The following is a 19,840-nucleotide window of genomic DNA, read 5'->3' on the forward strand; positions in this document are numbered from 1 at the left end:
CTGCCTCTGAGCCAGCTCTGTAGTCCATCCCCCACCACAAGCAATTTTCCTGGGAGAAATCATGGTTTACAGGACAGTTACTGACACCTGAGGACAGTTTCTTATCTCCTTGTGATAGGTGGAGATCTTGATGGCCAACAGACATGTGAATAAACGTTTAGTCACTGGTTATCAGAGAAATGCAAGTAAGAACAACAAAGAGATGCCAGCTGTGAGGATGTCAGACATCAGAAAGGACAGAAACACCAAGTGCTAGCAAGGGGATGGGGAGAAGGAAAGCCTTCTATACAGCTGGGAGAATGCAAATCCAAGCCCTGTGGGAAGCAGTTTGGAGATTCTTTTGATTCTTCTTATCTTTCTTTTTATAAATCTTTTTAATCATTTTATTGGGGGATAATGGTGTACACTATAGTTGTTGACACATATAAAATAAACCAGGCTCCGTGTAATGTGTGTGCTCTACCAGGTGTGCCCCCACCCAGCCCCTGTAGTCTCTTCAGAACACTAGAAACAGATATGTCCTCTGATCTATCAGTTCCTTTCCTAGGGATCTAGCTAAAGAACACAGAAACACCAGCTCCAAAGAGATCTTTATACACATATATGTTGGTATGCTTCTAGTTCTGCTTCTGGGATCTAGTTCTGCTTCTGTTACATTGCTTGACATTGTGGTCTATTTACATAGTCTTTTCTGTTATATTGCTTTGGTCTCACTCTCCCCCACTGGGAGATTTGGTTTAGCCCTTGCTAGTTTCTTCCTTCTCCCCATGCCCTTTCCTATGTACTTCCTGAGTTCCACGCTTCCTCTGGAGGAGAAAGATGGAGGAGCACATTTCCCGCTCATAAATAAAGATTAGACTGCATTCTCAGCTCAGCCGTGTGTTTCTGGTGGTCTGTTACCCAACCGTGAAGCCAGCCCCGGCGAAAACAACACATATATTCACAGCTGCATAGTTTGTAATTGCATAGATGTCAATGACAGTTGAGTGGCTAGAAAAGCTGTGGTCTATTTACAAAATGGAATACTGCTCATGCATGCGACCCAATTTTTACTATATATTTGAGAGAGAGAGAGAGAGAGAGAGAGAAGGAGAGTATTGTGGGGGAGGGTAAAGTCATGCCCTGCTACTCATGAATCCCTTTTGTCTCTGTCCATGGTGCTGTTGTGTAGTGTTGGGGATCAAACCCAGAGCCTCATGCTTGGAGGCATATGCTCTCCCTGTGGATCCACCTTTCTGGCCAGAGTTTTGGGCATTTTGTTGTGGTAACTTTAGGAAGTGAATACAACAACCATGTGGCAGCTATGAGCAGAGGCACCCACAGTTTCCCCTCTTTCTTCTCTTATCACTCTTTCCTTCTTTTTGATAGAGATGAGAGAGAGATCATGAGGAAAAGTGATAGAGATAAGTAGGAAGGGAGGGAGGCAGAGCAAGATACTTAGACGAGAGCCTATAGCACTATTGTACCACCGATGAAGCTTCCCCATGCAGGTGGGGACTGGGGTTATGAACTCAAGTGCTGGCATATGGTGCATTTCTTAGAATCTGGTCTGCTGAGATTTCATAAGGGGAATTACAGGCAATGCTATCTCCACCCAAAAGAGGCCTGTTAATCACAGCAGCATCTGAAGTTTCCATCAGGAGCCAGAAAAAAACTCTCAACTTTCAGAATGAAGTTACATGAGAGGAAAAAGAAACCAAGACCATTCCACTTAGGAGAATGTAAATGTCCCTTAGGCCTTATCTAAGCCTGCAAAGGAGTGAGTGACCCCTAGAACTCTCCTCAAATAGAATTAGACAAGAGAGACTGACAAAACCCACTCAAACAGAAAACATTGGACTGGGATTCTTGACATTGGGTCAAACACAAAAGGAAAACTTAATGAAATCGGGGGGTGGTGGGGAGGGGTGTGTCTGTATCTTCAACTCTGCAACAAAGGCTCTCTGTTGCTGACAAAAACCTCCATTCCACACATTTTTTGGCAAAAGGGAACCTGTCCTCTTAGAACCAGTGAGGAAATGTTTTTAATGCCTGAGAGTCAGAGGGCCCTGTAGAAATATTGCTTCCCTGCTCAGCCATGTGTCCCTGGTCATCTGTCTCCCTCTACAAAGCTAGCCCAGCATACTGGTGCCGTGAACTTTCACTGACACCACACCACCACAAACCAGAGTTATTCAGTATACTGGTAAAATAATAATAATGATGATGATGATGATGATGATGATGATGATGATGATAAACAGAGATACACCTGCAGCACTGCTTCACTACTTGTGAAGTTTTCCTCCTACAGGTGGGGACCAGGGGCTTAAACCTTTGTTTGTGTGCACTGTAATGTGTGTTCTTAACCAAGTGTGCCATTGCCTGGTCCCTGGGTGTGAGTTATTCACTTTTTTTTCTTTTTAAAATGTATTTACTTATAAAATGGAAACACTGACAATACCATAGGATAAGAGGAATACTATTCCCACCACTAGATCTCTATATCCCATCCCCCTCATAGCTTTCCTATTCTTTAACCCCATGGGAATATGGACCCAGGGTCACCATGGGGTGCAGAAGGTAGAAGGTCCGGCTTCTGTAATTGCTTCCCCACTGAACATGAACGTTGAGAGGTTGATCCATACTCCCAGCCTGTCTTTCTCTTTCCCTATTAGGGCAGGGCTCTGAGGAAGTGGAGCTCCTGGGAATTACTCTTAAGACAGTAATCCCTTTAGAAGTAGATCTCTGGAAATCAGGTGGTAGCACAGCGGGTTAAGTGCATGTGGCACAAAGTGCAAGGACTGTCATACTGGCTTCCCACCTGTATAGGAGTCACTTTACAGGTGTGAAGCAGGTCTACATATGTCTGTCTCTCTCTTTCCCTATGTGTCTTCCCCTCCTCTCTCAATTTCTTTCTGTTTTATCTAACGATGATATCAATAACAACATTAATAACTACAACAACAATTGAAAACAAAAACAGCAAGAGCAACAAAAGGGAAAATAAATAAATAAAATATAAAAAATTAAAAAAGAAGATACGTCTCTGTTAACACAGAAGAAGCTAAAACAGGTTTCTTGACATTTTGATGCTTTATTCCTTCCTGAAATGTGCAAACATTATCTACTACTTTAGCGGCTTTGGTCCTAAGGTGCTATTTTTTTTCTTGCAAGAGAAAATGAAGTCAAATTCTAAGGATTATGGGGGAATGTTTCCAGCTCTTCTCCTTGGAGAGAATAAGGTGTGCAAACAGCTGGAGAAGAAACATGTTGTGCTCATGCAGACAAGCGAATGCTCATTGAAAAGCTGACAGGATCTTATCACAGCCAATGGCACAGTTTATAAGCAACAGAAGAATCAGAAAGGCTCCCAAAGATGAAAATTTCTGCTTAACCTGACACCCCAGCCCAAACATCAGATGACTTCAGCATTTGAAAAAATCCTCATTTGGCAACTCCCAGATGCTTCCATCTAGAGTAGGGGAGGTCAATGTGGTTTCAGCTGTTATGTGACAACCATAAAAAGTGACAAGAAAACTCAGAATGAGTTACAAAGGGTTTTCTTTTTCTACTGTAATGTTTATGACTCCAAAAATAATAATAGCAGAGGCTTTGAATACCCCCTTCCCATCTCAAGAAGTCACACTTAACATGTCACAACGTTCTTTCAAAGCTATGCTGTAGACCCCCTCACACCACCACTTTATAAAATAAGAAAACATGTAGAAAGCCTGAACATAATATGGACCTTTGGGCATTATGCCTTTTGGAACACAGCTCTGCTCTAACATGAGTTTCTGGTTTATCCAAAGCAAGTATTCCTTATACATAAGAGCCTGCAATTGGTATGTTTCTGACCCAGTGGCCCACTCAAATAGGTGACTTATGTGTAAGTATGAATGAGACAGTGAGAGAAAAAGACCCTACTGGCTTGTTTTTTACAAAGTGGACCAGGATTACTTTTGTCCTCTTAGTCATTCATGTTTGTGTTTTGTGCCTCAGTTTTTTGTTTTCTGTTTTTATTATTTGTTGAGGGGTGAAACAGGTGTGGGGAGATGCTCTCAAGACCCACTGAGGCAGCAGCTTGGGAGCCAAGGTTAAACTGCTTTCCTCCACACCCAGAGTCCCATTTCACACTGTCATTAAAGGGGCAGTTTTCCATGCAGAGGTCTGAGGACAATCTTGAAGTTATTTGTGAGTGGAGGGAGGGCTCTTCCCACTTTAATTTATCTCAGAAGCTTGGCTAGACAGAGCTCACAGACTCCTGGTGCCAAGAACTAGAGTTTTAAGGAGAACAGAGTGAAGTACTTAGTGAGGAGAGAAGGAAACATATGTCCTGGTCACAGGAAGCCAAACTTAGAGACAACAAAATGTGTGGAACTGGGAGTCTGAGAGGTGCCCTGCTCAGAGGTCATCAGTGATGGTGTGGAAAGGAATAGTACAGGGCAGTGGAGGGGTGGGGAAGGAGCATGGTGGTGGTAGTGATGGGGTAGTAGTAACAGGTAGGAACAGAGATCCAAAGATGAGTGACAGTGACACAGAGAGAAGACATAGCTTGTAAGTCACTAGCAGCCAATGAATCTGTCTGTTCCATGCTTATGCCCAGGTAGAACCACAGGGATAAACAGAAATAGCCAGGGAAGGACAGACACTGGGGCAGGTGGCCAGAGGTGAAGATGTTTGGGAGGACTTGAAAAAGGAAGCAAGAGTTTGTATGAAGGAGGGGAAAAACCAAGCTAATTGATTGGTCATGTGGTATCTGCCAGTTACTGAAAGAGAATACTAGAACATGTATACTTGGATATGTAGAAACTGAGAGGGAGAGAGGGATAGAGAGGGCTAGAGAAAGAAAAACATTTGCAGTATTACTTTATGACTTGTGCAGGTTGGGACCACCGTGAGCTTGAGCCTGGATCCATGCACCTGGTAATGTGTGTGCTCAGTGGGTGCACTACTGCTTGGCCCCAGTGAAAGTGCTCTTAAGTCAGGATGAAGTGGACCATGACCTTCGTTCCCCCCTGACTTTTCACCAGGTGGGAGAGGTCAACAGGCTCCAGGATGCATTTTGCACTCAGTGCTCTCAGATTGCCCGGGATCTCTGAAAATATGCTCTGTGTCTCAGAAGATGCTGCTATAAGGTGCACTACTATCAAGCATGAATTCTAAGTTCCATCACTGGAATGGCAGTATCCAGAGTGATGCTTTGGTTCTCTCTCTCAACTCCATGAATAAACAAACAAACAAAACATTTTTTAAACCTCTGAGGACATTCTAGTAGGAGAATTTAAAGGAATCCCATCCAGTGCAGTGGACTCACACAGAGAAGGGGTCTAAGTTGGAGCTGGGTAGACCAGTTGGTTGGTGCTGAGCTTCTTTGCTGAACAGGCAGTCTGTACTTTCATTGAAGCTATTCTACAATGAGTCTTCACTCACGCCCTAGTCTAGAACCTTTGAGAACACCTATGCCCTTTGCAGCCTCTTTCAAGAAGCTTCTCTTTTGGGATGGAGGCTTTGGTCAGCTTGAGGGGACATCAGGTTGAGGGCATTTCACAAGTCAGTAGGAGAGCAAGATTATCTGAGGAAAGGTCTGGGCCACATGCCTGCATACACACATTTCCCTTTTGGGTTAGGAAATTTTCCCTACACCTCTTCTTTTGATTGCTGTAGCCAGGATGGCCAGGACCAAGGGAAGAAAAGGTCAAGGGCTGATCAAAAAGAAACTCAGGTCCATTTGTTTCCATTGCCAGGGAGCACTGCCTTTAGCTGAAGGGTCTCAAGCTCAGGACATCCTGTTGGAGTTGCGAAACTTCATCCCCCTCTGGCTCCAGTGGGAAATAGGAATGCATCTACATGAGGCCTGTCAGTCCCCTGACACTCCAGTCCCTGTGTCCACACTCATAGGAGCATGTAGGGTGTTCCCTGCCTCCCCAAATACAAGCTGCTCCTTCGGTATGCCAAAAAATTTCCACTCATGTACATCTTAGACATTATTTTGTGTATGTAAATCTCCACATGCCTTTAAAAAATACTGACTAGGGGTGGGAGTGGGGGAAGAGAGACAGCACAATGTTCATGCAGAAGACTTTCATGCTGGAGTCTCTGAGGTCCCAGGTTCAACACCCAGCACCACCTAAAGTCAGGGATGAGCAGTGCTCTTGTCTTTCTCTCAATAAAATGAAATATATATATATATATATATATATATATATATATATATATATATATATATATATATATTCAAATGGCAGAGTGCAGGACTTGAATTCTCTATGGGTCAGTGCAGTGATCAGATGATCTCTCTCTTGCATACAGAACTGTACTTTAATAAGAGCTAGTCCATCCAGTGATTGAAACCCATGAGTCAAGCCCCAGGGTAAGTGGCCCCACACTATCCTGTCTCTTGCACCCAGCTCTCTCCTGCAGAGTATGACAGTGATTGGGGGATCAGATGGAATTTTGCTGAAAGACCCTCGAAATCCCCCTTAGGCCACTTCTTCAGCTCTGGCCCAGTGCCAGTGGCTGAGCCATAGCATTAAGCGTCAGCCAGTCTTTGGTAGGCAGAAAATGAAAGAAACTCAGGGAGAAACTAGGGCAGTGGGTGTTCCTTTTCTTTTCAAATTGTTTTTAAATATTTATTTATTTACTTATTCATTTTTGTTGTCCTTGTTTTATTGTTGTAGTCATTATCTTTGTTGGATAGAACAGAGAGAAATGGAGAGAGGAGGGGAAGACAAAGATGGGGAGAGAAAGATAAACACCTGCAGACCTGCTTCACTGCCTATGAAGTGACTCTCCCTGCAGGTGGGGAGCTGGGGATTGAATTGGGATCCTTATGCAGGTCCTTGAACTTTCTGCCATGTGCACTTAACTTGCTTTGCTGCTACCGCCTGACTTCCTCTCTCATTATTTTTATGTATTAAATTTTAATTTTTTTCATAGCTGAAGTTTTATACATATATGGTTTCATAATTCATGGCAACTGTTTCTTTCATATAAAGACACCATTGCACTGGAGCTTCCTCTGCTGTCATGTCATAGCACTTCCCATGTGGTGCCTGTGTCATGGGGATGACAAGGTATATGTCCAATTGGCCCCCCAACTGCTGCCCTTTCTTTTTGTCATTAGGGTTTTCAGGGTTATCACTGATATATGCCTGCCTGACTCCACCATTCCTAGTGGCTTTTTTTTAAAACAGAAGGTGAAAGGTAGAATGAGAGAGGGAAGGAAGGAGAGAGAGACAGAGAGGGAGAAAGAGACAGCATTTAGGACTGCTTCACTACTCATATAGTGTCCCTCCTACCCCCGCCCCATGCTGGGGTCCTGTGTCTTGAATCCGGGCCTTTACTTTTGGTAATGTGTACTCTACCAGGTAGGCTACTTCCAGCCCCCAATTGCAAAATTTTTAAAAAAAGGATATTTTGAACATGCCAGGAGCCATTCTCTGCTTGATAAGCTTTGAAACAATGGAAGCCCTCAAGACAAGTTTTCATTTCCCCCACGGGCAGGCCATTTCCCCTCAGGTAGGCCATTTATCAGAAAGCAAGTGACACACCACATAGTTGTGGTAACAAACATGGTTTCGGCTATTGTATGTTGCAAGGAACATTCCACCCTGATGATTGCTCCCCCTCCTCTTCCTCCTCCAGTACTTCCCCCTTCCCCAAAGCCTTATAATGCCTGTGAACACAATAAAATTTTGCAGCTTGATCAGAATCCTGTCTTGCTGTCATTCCTTGTGTCTCCTGTTCCTTTCATTTCAGGTTCTTGGGTTCCTAGCCCCTATTCACACCCCGCTGGCTGGGGCATCTGGCGCCTGAACATGGGGTGAAGAAGCCTTCTGGACCTTGGAATGCTGTTGCTATCCGAAATTCACTGAGCCACCGTGGCCCGAGGAGGTAATGCACAGGCTCGCATAGATCACCATGGAGCTGCCCGGCCGTGAGTCAGGTCTGAAGGAGTGTCACAGAGGCACAAGGTAAGCATTACCATGGGACAGGCATTTAGCAAACAGGATTTATTTATTAATGGACTCAAGGAGTCTTTCAAGACACGAGGAACAAGGGTTAAAAAGAAAGATTTAAAGAAGTTTTTAGACTATATTGGAGATATTTGCCCCTGGTTTCCCCAGGAAGGCACTATTGATGAGAGGCGTTGGAGGAGAATTGGTGATTGTCTTAATGACTACTATCAATCTTCTGGTCCTGAAAATGTCCCTGTTTCAGCCTTTTCCTATTGGAATTTAATTAATGATATCTTAAAAAATTTATAATAATCACCCTGATATTAAAAGCCTCATTACAGAGGGTGAAAAGGTCCTCCGGCAACTTTCTTGCCTGCCCTCCAGGACAAAGACCCCATCCCAGTGCCCTTCTGTAATTGTTGACCTTGATCCCCCCGTATCCGGCCAAAATAAAGACCCTGTCCCCCTGCCTACAGGTTCCACCTCACTCACTAAAGTTACCTCCATTGACCCTCGTATTGCTAATTCACATGAGAATAAAACCCTGCAATCTTTCCCCCGCCTCTATCCAGTTTTACAAACCCCCCCCCCCTCCTGAAGCACTTCCCGTGGAGGAGGAGGCTTCGCTAGAAAGAGAGGCTGCCAAATACCACAATCCTGATTGGTGTCCTCTTCCCTTTAATCCCCCTCCTTACATTCATGCCCCTGCTCTCCAGCCTGACCCCCTCCTTGATGATCCTTCCATCAGGCAGGCACGCTCAGGAGCCCTTACAGGAATTTCCACCCTCCACAAGGTCCTTGCTGACTGGAGAGAGCAGCTTCAATTAATGAAAGAAATAGCTGCAGTTACAGAACTTACATTTTTAGCCTCACCAAAAAACCTAAGCCCAATCCCTAAAACTAAATCATCCAAATCAAAACCAGTTTTGGCTTTCCCTGTCACTCGGAGCCAGACTCAAACTGACCCTGCACATAAGGTTTCTATACAAATAGAAGACCCTGAAGAACCTCCAGATTCAGATGTTGATAGCGACAATAATCTCCCACAATCTTCCACCCCCTCTAAAACTAAAAATGACAAAGCCCAATCAAGTTCAGATGATGATAATGATGATAATTGTTCTCAAAAACATAAAAATCTAAATTTTAAATACTTAGAAAAATTTAAAGGGGTGGTTGCTAACTATGGTCCGACCGCTCCTTTTACTGTAGCTTTGTTAGAAGGATTTAGTGATAAATGGCTCACTCCCAATGACTGGAATCGGCTGGCTCGCACTGCTCTTAATGGAGGCGATTATGTCTCCTGGAAAATTGAGTTTATAGAAAACTGTAGGGACCTGGCTCAGGGCAATGAGAAAAAAAGATTCCTCAAAGACTTGGACTCTTAAAAAACTCGTAGGTGAGAGCCCCTATAATTCCAACGAGGTTCAAGCCCGTTTCCCACCCGGCTTGCTCACCCAGATACAACAGGCTGGCTTAAAAGCATGAAAGCGCCTGACAAGGCCCAGAGAGCCCTATAGTGATTTTATTAGCCGCTTAAATGAGGCTAAATCAAAAGCAGAAAGGCTTTTCAGAGGTGATGAAACTGATAATCCTTGTGTTAAACATTTGTCTTTTGAAAATGCTAATCCCGCTTGTCAAGATGCCATCTGTCTTCACAAGCGTGGCACTCTTGCTAATTATGTTAAGCTTTGCTCTGGCATCGGCACTACACATGCTCTTGGGCTTGCCATTGGTGTCACCCTCCGTAACAACAATTTTTCTGCAGGCGCCGGCCAACAAAACAAGACCTGCTTTAACTGCAAACAGCCTGGTCATTTTATCAGAGAGTGTATGGCCACCGCCCAAGCCCAACCTCCTGTATTGGGGCACCCTCCTCCAGCAACAGTTTGTCTGCGCTGCCAAAGAGGCAAGCACTGGGCCTCTGAATGTAGATCTAGAAGTAACATCCAGGGCCAATTCTTAAACCCCCGACCGTTGGGAAACTTCCTGCGGGGCTGGCACCTGGCCCCCACACAAAGGACAACCCCTGGGGCTATCAGGTTTGTCCCTCAGGCTCCAGCCCAGCTGCTTCCCCCTCCCCAGCCAACTCCCAATGCCTCAGCAGATCGGTCTCTAGTCTCTGGAGAGCCACCGCTTGCAGCGCAGGACTGGACCTCTGTGCCACCTCCCTCACAGTATTAACCCCTGATACAGGCCCTCTGACCATAAATACTGCAGTCTTTGGCCCCCTCCCTCAAAATTTGTCTGGCCTAATACTAGGAAAAGCTAGTTCCACCCTCCAAGGTCTACATGTGGTCCCCGGAGTTGTTGACAATGACTTCACTGGAGAAATTAAAGTTATCGCCTCCTCTCAAGAAGGCACACAGGTCATTCCACCCGGTGAGCATTTAGCACAACTAATATTACTTCCCTTACAGCACCTTAATAGTAATTTCCATAAACAGTCCCATCTCGATGACCCCCCCTGGATTCTCAGACGCATATTGGGTCCAACAGGTTTCTCTCGACCACCCCTCCTTAAAACTATTTTTAAATGGCAAACCTTTTACTGATATTATAGACACAGGGGCTGATGCCACAGTCATTTCTGAAAAAGACTGGCCACACACTTGGCCCTTAACGGCCTCTCACACCCACTTAAAAGGCATAGGCCAGTCCACTGACCCCAAAGTCAGCTCCCAGGCTCTTACTTGGTCAGATGAAGAGGGCGATACTGGCTCTGTTACTCCATTTGTTATCCCTGGGCTGCCAGTTAATCTCTGGGGCCGTGATATTCTATCTCAAATGAATGTCATTATGTGCAGCCCCAACGAAAAGGTGTCCCAGCAGATGTTAAATCAAGGTTTTCTCCCGGGAAGTGGATTTGTAAAAAAACTCTCAAGGAATTAGAGAACCCCTTACAGTCATCCAAAGGACAGATCAGTCTGGGCTGGGTATCCCTCCCCCTCTGCCTTTTTCCTAATGGCCGTTGACATGCCTGCACCCCAAGCAGAAAAAATTGCCTGGAAAACAAGTGTCCCCGTATGGGTTGATCAATGGCCTTTAACACAAGAAAAAGCCAAAGCAACACTGACGCTAGTGCAGGAGCAGCTTGCTGTAGGTCACATAGAGCCAACTACCTCCCCGTGGAATATCCCAATTTTTGTCATAAAAAAGAAATCAGGAAAATGGCGATTATTACAAGATTTAAGAGCTATTACCAAAGTAATGTTCCCTATGGGGACCCTTCAACCAGGTCTACCCTCCCCTGTAGCAATCCCCTCTGGCTATCTTAAAATAGTTATTGATCTCAAAGATTGTTTCTTCACTATTCCCTTACACCCTGATGACAGGCCCCATTTTGCCTTCAGCATAACCCAAATAAATTTTCAGGGCCCTATGCCCCGTTATCAATGGAAAGTATTACCACAAGGCATGGCCAATACCCATACCCTTTGTCCAAAATTTGTTGATGAGGCTGTTGCTCCAATTAGACAAAAATGGCCTTCCATATATATTCTACATTATATGGATGATATACTTTTGGCTGCTGACCAAAAGGACAGCCTGTTTCAATGCCTAGAAGACCTGACAGCCAGCCTTTCAAATAGAGGACTTCAAGTTGCCCCCAATAAAGTACAAATAGCTGACCCTTATACTTATTTGGGATATGGATTGCTTCACCATCGCATGCTAACCTCTCAAATTCAACTATGCACCTCCCATTTACAGACCTTAAATGACTTCCAAAAACTTCTAGGTGATATTCAATGGCTTAAATCATATTTAAAATTGCCCACTCATTCCCTGCTCCCCCTAAATGAAGTCCTTAACGGTGACCCAAACCCATTGTCTCCCAGAAAGCTCTCCGCTGAAGCCCAAGCTTCCTTAAACCGCACTATACAAGAGCAGACTGTTTTTCAAATTGACTATAATACACCCCTGCTATTTTGTTATCTGTTCCACTTCTCATACACCCACTGGTGTTTTCTGGAAAAACTCACTTAAAGCCAAAGATAAGGGGCACCCCCTACTATGGGTTCATCTGCCTGCTTCCCCTCAAAAGGTGCTTGCCACATATCCATTCCTGGTTGCACAGCTGATTATAAAAGCACGAAAACTGAGCCGTCAATATTTTGGAAAAGATCCTGACTCTCTTATCTTACCCTACACTAAAAATCAGCTTGATTGGTTGCTCCAAGCCTCTGATGACTGGCCTATTGCATGTGCCTCCTTCTCAGGCACCACTGATAATAATTATCCCAACAGTCCCCTGCTACAATTTGCTGCTGTGCATCCCTTTGTATTCTCCAAGATAACAGCTACCCAGCCTCTTAATAAGGCCTCCTTGGTATTTACTGACGGCTCTGTTAATGGAACTGCAGCCTACGTATTGATGGGAACCCTACCAAATGCTTAAGGCAACTCTACATAAACTCAAAAAGACTTCCATCTATGAAACTCGTGGAGTGCCACGTAATAGCCTCAACCATGCTCTTTTTGTTCTTAATTTTCTCAATCTGGATGCACAAGAAAGATCTGCTGCTAACCATGTCTGGCATCCTGAGACCCATAATAGACAAGCCATGTTCAGGTGGTATGACCCCCTCACAATGGAAAGGTCCTGACCCTGTCCTCATCTGGGGACGTGGCTCGGCCTGCATATATGATCAAAATGAAGGAGCTCCTACGTGGCTTCCTGAAAGGCTTGTTAGACAAGTCAATGGAATCTCACCCGCAAGGGGAGATTGCCCTGCTCTTCCTAAAAACAGTGTTGATACACTTCACTAAAGCCCCAAGAATTACTAATGTATTCCGTGCCCAAGAATGTGAGTTCCTGAGGCCCTTTTTTCTTCTTTTGTCTTTCAGGAAAACAACACTAAAATCTGAAGATGGTTCCAAAGAAGTCCAACCGTGTGATGCTTCCTTGTCTTCTCTACATGCCCCTAATATTGGCCATTCCCACTTGTACAGCCCTTGTTTATCAGTGGGAATTCCAGGTTAGAGAGACACAAACCAAAGACTCTCACACTACAGTCCAAAACATTGGCACAGCACGCTATCCTCCTAAAGGTTTCCGGGAGACTGTTGTCATTAATATTTCTCCCAAGACTATATCTAGCACCCATCGGCCTTATGCCTGCTTTCTTTTTGATAATAAGGACCGGAGCAGATGCCTTACTGATGTTTCCACTTGTGGAGGCTGCCGCTATTGGTCCTGCATTCTCCATGATGCCCACTTGCCAAGAACCAAAACAGGAAAGCCCAGTAGTCTCAGATTACAAGGGTCCCAGTTTACTATTCAGATTTCTGATCCCTGGGATACCCATTGGCAAGAGGGAGTTACAGGTAAATTATATAATAATGGATACTCCACATATCCTACAGTAACTATACATTTCTCCAGACAATTGGCATTGGCCAAGCATAGAGAACAAGTAAATCAAGTCATTATAGAAACAGAGAATAAGCTCCATTCGGCTTTCCAAACAAATTCGGCCATGGAAGTCACTAAAAAATGGGCTACTTGGCCCCTATATCTCCAATATGCAATTAACCTTTTAAGTTATTCTCAGATTTTTCTCAACATTTCCCATTGCTTGCTATGTGCATCCCTTTCACTACCCATTCTTGCAGCAGAACCTTTAAACAACACACTGCCAACTTTTCTAGATGCAACCACAAATGAACCCCCTATGGGGCCCCATCCCTCCGTCTCCTCAGTCCCACTTTTTCTAGAACACATAGGCAATTCATTTATACTGGTATTCCTTTATACCAACAACACTGGCCCTGTTAATTTCACTTGCACCCATAATGTTTCTGTAAGCACTGTCCATGAAGCACCACAATTAGCTTACTTCTGGTGCTGTGGGACACTTCTGACTAGCATAAATACCACTACCCTTGGGCCCTGCCTCATGGTAGCTATAGTCCCCCAACTCACTTTATATGAACCTGATGAGTTTGCATGGCTCCTACACTCCACTCATAAAAGATCTGTTTTCCTCCCATTGATAGTTGGCATAGGTTTAGCTACCTCTACTGGCATAGTTGGTGGGGCAGTAGGACATTCTATTTACTTCTCCCATGACTTTTCTGACAAATTACAACAAGTCATAGATTCCACCACAAACAGTCTAGAGTCACTACAGAGACAGATCACATCTCTGACAAAGGTTACTTACAGAACAGACGAGTCCTTGACCTTCTCACAGCAGAAAAGGGAGCAACCTGCTTAGCTTTACAAGAATAATGTTGTTTTTATATTAATGAATCAGGAATTATAGAACAAAATGTTAAAAACCTACAAACACTTAGTTGAGATTTGAGAAATAGATATGACCCTTCCTCTGCACAATCATGGATAAATTCCCCCTTCTTGGCTGCCTTCAGTCGTGGGACCCCTGATTAGTCTTTTGTTAATGATTACCTTAGGACCCTTTATTTTTAATAAGATTACTGATTTTATAAAATGGCAAATTGACTCCTTGTCATCAAAACCGTTACAAATACATTATGATAGGTTTGATTTGGCTGACAGAGGCTTGGCTGAACCTGAGGGTGACAGACCTCCTTTTCGGAGGGCATAAAACTCAGAATTATAAATTGAGACATCCAACCTTGGCAGGGAAAGGGCACCAGGAAGGGGTGAAAGGCAAAGCACTTCAGGGGGAGGACCCTATAGTCCACCTCTGAGTCCCCCGTGAAGCAAACCTGATTTGCATGGAGGTTGGTGTCAGCAAGAAAAAACTTCTGCCTTGAAGTTGTCTACACCCTGAAAACTTTGGCTCTGCCTCCCCTCCCCAAAAAGACACCAAGAGCCTTATAAGATGCGGGAAGACTGGTTTTACATTCACCCCACAGGAGGAATCAGGTCAATACTTCTTCCCTCTGGTTAATGCCCACCAAAACTGCTGTTAAGGTCTCTATACCTCACCCATGATTGCCTGCCTCAGTTAAATTGTAACAAAGGGAGGAGATGCCAGGAGCCATTCTCTGCTTGAGAAGCTTTGAAACAATGGAAGCCCTCAAGACAAGTTTTCATTTCCCCCACGGGCAGGCAATTTCCCCTCAGGTAGGCCATTTATCAGAAAGCAAGTGACACACCACATAGTTGTGGTAACAAACATGGTTTCGGCTATTGTATGTTGCAAGGAACATTCCACCCTGATGATTGCTCCCCCTCCTCCTCCTCCTCCAGTACTTTCCCCTTCCCCAAAGCCTTATAATGCCTGTGCACACAATAAAATTTTGCAGCTTGATCAGAATCCTGTCTTGCTGTCATTCCTTGTGTCTCCTGTTCCTTTCATTTCAGGTTCTTGGGTTCCTAGCCCATGTTCATGTCCCGTTGGCAGGGGCATGAATACACTATGAAAACAACCCCCCCACACACAAACCCCCCATGAAGGATCGCTTTAGGAAATGTTCCTGGAAATCTTTGTTTCTGAAAGAAGTTGGAACCCCTGTCCCCTCTTGCCCCACCCTAATAAAATCACATTTGAAGTGAAATTAGAGTGAAACACAAAGGAGGGTGTTTGGCTCTTTGAGTCAGCCTGAGAACTCTTGTCTTTGGAATCCAAACATTCAGTGATCCATCAGTGACACCCAGCAGGCAGGCAAGCTCACCTCCCTTCCTTCAGAAATGACCAGGAAACAGGCAGTGGGGAGGTGAGAGGGAGATACGGGGAGAAAAACAGACAGCAACACAGCTCTGAATGAGGCACTTGCCGGTCAGATCTTAGTCAGGGCTGGGGGAGCTCTGCAGTGCTTTTGTCAAAACTTTCTCATCTCAACTTGTTACTTCCATGTGGAGAGTGGTCCTTAAGCCTTGAGGGGGTTGAACCCCAGGTTCCCTCTACAAAGAGATCAGCATGTGCTTCCAGCCTCAGCTTACAAGAAGCTGAATGGACCACTGACCTGCAATAAAAGAAGCCCTCCCCCTGGCCAGAGATAAGATTAGCCCTACTCTCCAGGACCAGCCTGATCATAAATTCCTTTACTAGCCACTTTGTTCAGCATACTAGCAATGGGCCTTTCCCCAATAGTCCTTATTTGGAGTGATCCTCTTCTATTAGTTCTCTCCCTTTTTTGCCACTTTTATTTCTTTGTTTTTTCTATTTGTTTATTTATTCCCTTTTGTTGTCCTTGTTGGTTTGTTGTTGTTGTTGTAGTTATTACTGTTGTCATCATTATTGGATAGGACAGAGAGAAATGGAGAGAGGAGGGGAAGACAGAAAAGGGGAGAGAAAGACAGACACCTGCAGACCTGCTTCACTGCTTGTGAAGAAACTCCCCTGTGAGCAGGTGGGGAGCCAGGGGCTCAAACCAGGATCCTTATGCTGGTCCTTGTCTTTGTACCACCTGCACTTAACCTGCTGTGCTACCGCCCAAATCCTTTTCTTCCTTTTCTAACCATATATATATATATATATATATATATATATATACCTGTTATCACCCCAATAAAATTGAGTTGTCTCTCTGAAGTACTCCCAGAAGTTCGTGTCTCCACACGACCATGCCTGGCCCTTGGTACCTCCATGGGCCTCCAGTGGTCCCCCAACCCTTGCCTCCATCAGCCGAGGAGGTGGTGGGGTTTTGCAGATGCAGCCCACAGTTCCATAGAGACGTTGTCTTTGGGATGTGATGCATTTAGTATAGTCAGTGCTGTCAAATTTGTTTATTTCCTTGTTCCCTTTTATTTCTTTCTTTATTTATTGGGTAGTGCTGAAAAGTAGATGTCTTGGGCTAGCAAGAGAGCTCACCTGGATAGTGAGCTGCTTTGCCCTGTACTGTATGTGGCCCAGGGTCAATTTTGTTCCCCAACATATTGGACAATGCTTCAATGCTGTGGTCTCTCTCTGTCTCTGTCTGTCTCTCTCTCTGAAAAAGGTGGCATGGAGAGGAGAAGCCCCAGGCATGGTGAAAAGAAAATAAGAACTATTTTTAACATCAGGAGTTGGCAAGTAGAAGTCCAGTGGCCAAAGCCAGCAGAAGGAATGGGGTCCTATCCAGGAGATGTCTCCACCTCTACTACTATCCCCAGGACCCACTGTGGCCTCCGGTAGGTCAGGCCATAGTGTTGACAGGCCAGCCCCATGGTGGGCATGTACACAATGGGCATGAACCCTCCACATCAGACGTCAGCACCCGGTAGAAGAGCTTCTCATTCTGATTCTGGAGCGTCATGGGGATGATGTACCTCAGGAAGGAAGACAAGAACCAGGCTGAGGGCTCTGGTGGTGGCTCATCCCATCCCCATTTGTGAGGGTCCAGGATTGACTCTCTTGCCCCCACCTGAAGGGGAAGCTTTCCACGTGGTGTAGCAGTGCTGCAGATATCTCCCTTATTTTCCTTCTCTTACTTGTCACTCATTATAAAAAATGGTGGTCAGGATGGTGGATTCATGTAGGCAGCAAACATTTCCCTTCCTGAAAGCTGGATGCTGTCACATGCCAGCTTTGACATGAAAAGATATTTGCATTATTGTCACTTGAACTTGGAAATCAGAGATAGAGTCCATGAAATCCACTACCTGACGCACTCGCTCCTTCTAGGTAGGTAGAAATAGAGGAAGGGGCTAGAGAAATATCTCACTGGTTGGGGAGGACTTGCCTTGACATGTATGTGGCCCAGGTTGGAGTCCCAGCACCACACAGGAGGGTGATAGAGCACCAGGAAAGCTCTGGTGCTGTGGTGTGTCTCCCTCTTTCTCTGTCTGAATCTCTCTCTCTCTCTCTCTCTCTCTCTCTCTCTTTCATACACACACACACACACACACACACACACACTCACACACACTCACACATGACATTCAGGAAACCCCATTTCACCTCCCCCTCCCTTAAGAATGGCCATGGGAAGGACTGGAAAGATTTTAACCTGATTTAGGGCAAGCAGAGAGAAGCCAAACACCTTGCATTTTCCTACCTCTGGGAGTAGAGTGTCTCAAAACTTCCTCCTAGACTTCAGTTCACAAAGGGTCTTGATTTTTTTGTTTGTTTGTTTCAAGAGGGTAAAACCATCAGGTGGACTTTCTGTCTTTCGAGACAGAGGGAGAGGAAGAGGGAGAGAGGGAGAGAGAGAGAGAGAGAAAGAGAGAGAGACCACAGCACTGAAGCTTTGTCCAGTGATTGGGGGCCAGGCTCAAACCTGGGTGACTCACATGGCAGAGATTACCTAGCTGAGTTATCTGTCCAAAGACCAGTAGGATTCTAGTCCTTGAGGCTGTGCTTTGGTCTCAAGATTCAGCTTTAGTCTCTGAGTGGCTGGAAGTAAGCTTCAATTCCATTTACCACTCTGATCACTGATGTCCCCAGAACCCCATCTGTCCTGTTGGGGGCAGGTTTCACTAGTATCACATGTGACAGTAGGATCCTGGAGGCAAGGAACCCTCTTCTCTCCCTCCACCCCACACAGCATCATTCTCCTCATTCCAGGAGCCGAGGGTCCCACCAGAAAATCCACACAGTTCAATGAAGGCATTCATTCATGCTTCTCTCTGGTTGACTCAAATGCCACCTCTTTTTAAGGGGCTTTCTGGGTTTTCATGGATGGAATCCTTCCCAGTCAAACAGATAGAACCTTAGGGGGACCTGCACTGCTCTGGGGGCCAGGTTGGGTTTGGGGTGCCTGCAGGAGTGTATTAGAAAGCAGTTGGCCAGAGGACACCACTGATCTATCCAGGTCACTCTGCTGCCGCTCGTAGGACCTCATGACACGGAGCAGCTGCACGTCCTGGCTCCGGAAGCAGGGCGGGGTCAAGCCATGTATGCACAGCTGCAGCTGCTCCTCTAGCATGAAGGCCATGCCCTGGAGAGGAGGAAGAGAGGCAGACCCATGGGTATCTAGAACCCCACCATCTAGCCCTGAATTCCCTGCAGATTCCGAGTGGGGGTGGGGAGTTGGAGCTGCATTTGAACTCCAGCTCTGCTGACTCAACCACCTGGCACAGGTAAGTCAGGGTCTACTCTGTGCCCTAGCTTCCTCCTGGGAATTGGGGCACCATCTCTGCTTGTGAACTGCCTGGGGTTTGGGTCATCACTGTGTTGTACCTAGTTGATCTTGATATAGCTTTTAGCTTTACAGAAAAAAAAGGAAATACACACACACACACACACACACACACACACACATATATATATATATATATATATAGAGAGAGAGAGAGAGAGAGAGGAATAGGATAGAAGATACACACAGATTGGCACTCTCTTTCATTTGTTTTTAATTTATTTTTTTGTTATTACTGGGGCTCCACTACTTCTCAAAAAAAACATGATAATTTATGTATTGCTGTTGCTGGGGGGCTTCACTGGCTCCAATATGATAATTTTTACGAGAGAGAGAGAGAAGCAAGGAGAGAGGGAAAGAGACCGTAATCCCAAAGCTTCCTCCAGTGTGATGGGGCTGGGCTTGAATCCAGGTTGTGCACATGGCAAAGCAGCACACTATCCAAGTGAACTTTCTTTTACCCTTACAATACCACTAAACATCTCCTGGGTGTTCAGTGCTATTTGAAGTCCAGCTAGCACAGCAGAAGCATTTGAAAGCCTCTTATGTACACAAGAGGCTTAAATTCTGCCCCCACTTGCATTGGATGGGGAAGGGGAACTTTAGGAGCAGTGAAACAGTGCTGCAGGTATCTGTCCTTTTCTTTCTCTCTCTCCTCTCTCTGTGTCTTACCACTATTAAAAAATGGCCACTGGGGATTGTGAAGCCTCAGCAATAACACTGATGGCAAAGGGTGAAGGGAGAAAAGAGAGAATGAAGACATAAAGAGACAGAGAGAGAAAGAGTTATACTAACAAGGAAAGATGTACTTTAGGAAAGAAGAAAGAAAGAAAGAAAGAAAGAAAGAAAGAAAGAAAGAAAGAAAGAAAAGAGAGCATGAACTTAATTGTCAAAAAGCA

General features: G+C 45.0%; 1 protein-coding gene and 2 pseudogenes across 1 annotated transcript in view; 2 read left to right on the forward strand and 1 right to left on the reverse strand.

Moving 5' to 3' along the window:
• LOC132533980 (NADP-dependent malic enzyme, mitochondrial-like) overlaps positions 1-18,749 on the reverse strand; it is a 37,326-nt pseudogene extending 18,577 nt beyond the window's left edge.
• LOC132533722 (polycomb protein EED-like) overlaps positions 1-19,840 on the forward strand; it is a 385,841-nt gene that overhangs the window by 228,128 nt on the left and 137,873 nt on the right.
• LOC132533990 (polycomb protein EED-like) overlaps positions 1-19,840 on the forward strand; it is a 474,032-nt pseudogene that overhangs the window by 88,551 nt on the left and 365,641 nt on the right.

Source organism: Erinaceus europaeus, chromosome 17, assembly GCF_950295315.1.
Source record: "Erinaceus europaeus chromosome 17, mEriEur2.1, whole genome shotgun sequence".
Classification (NCBI taxonomy): Eukaryota; Metazoa; Chordata; class Mammalia; order Eulipotyphla; family Erinaceidae; genus Erinaceus; species Erinaceus europaeus.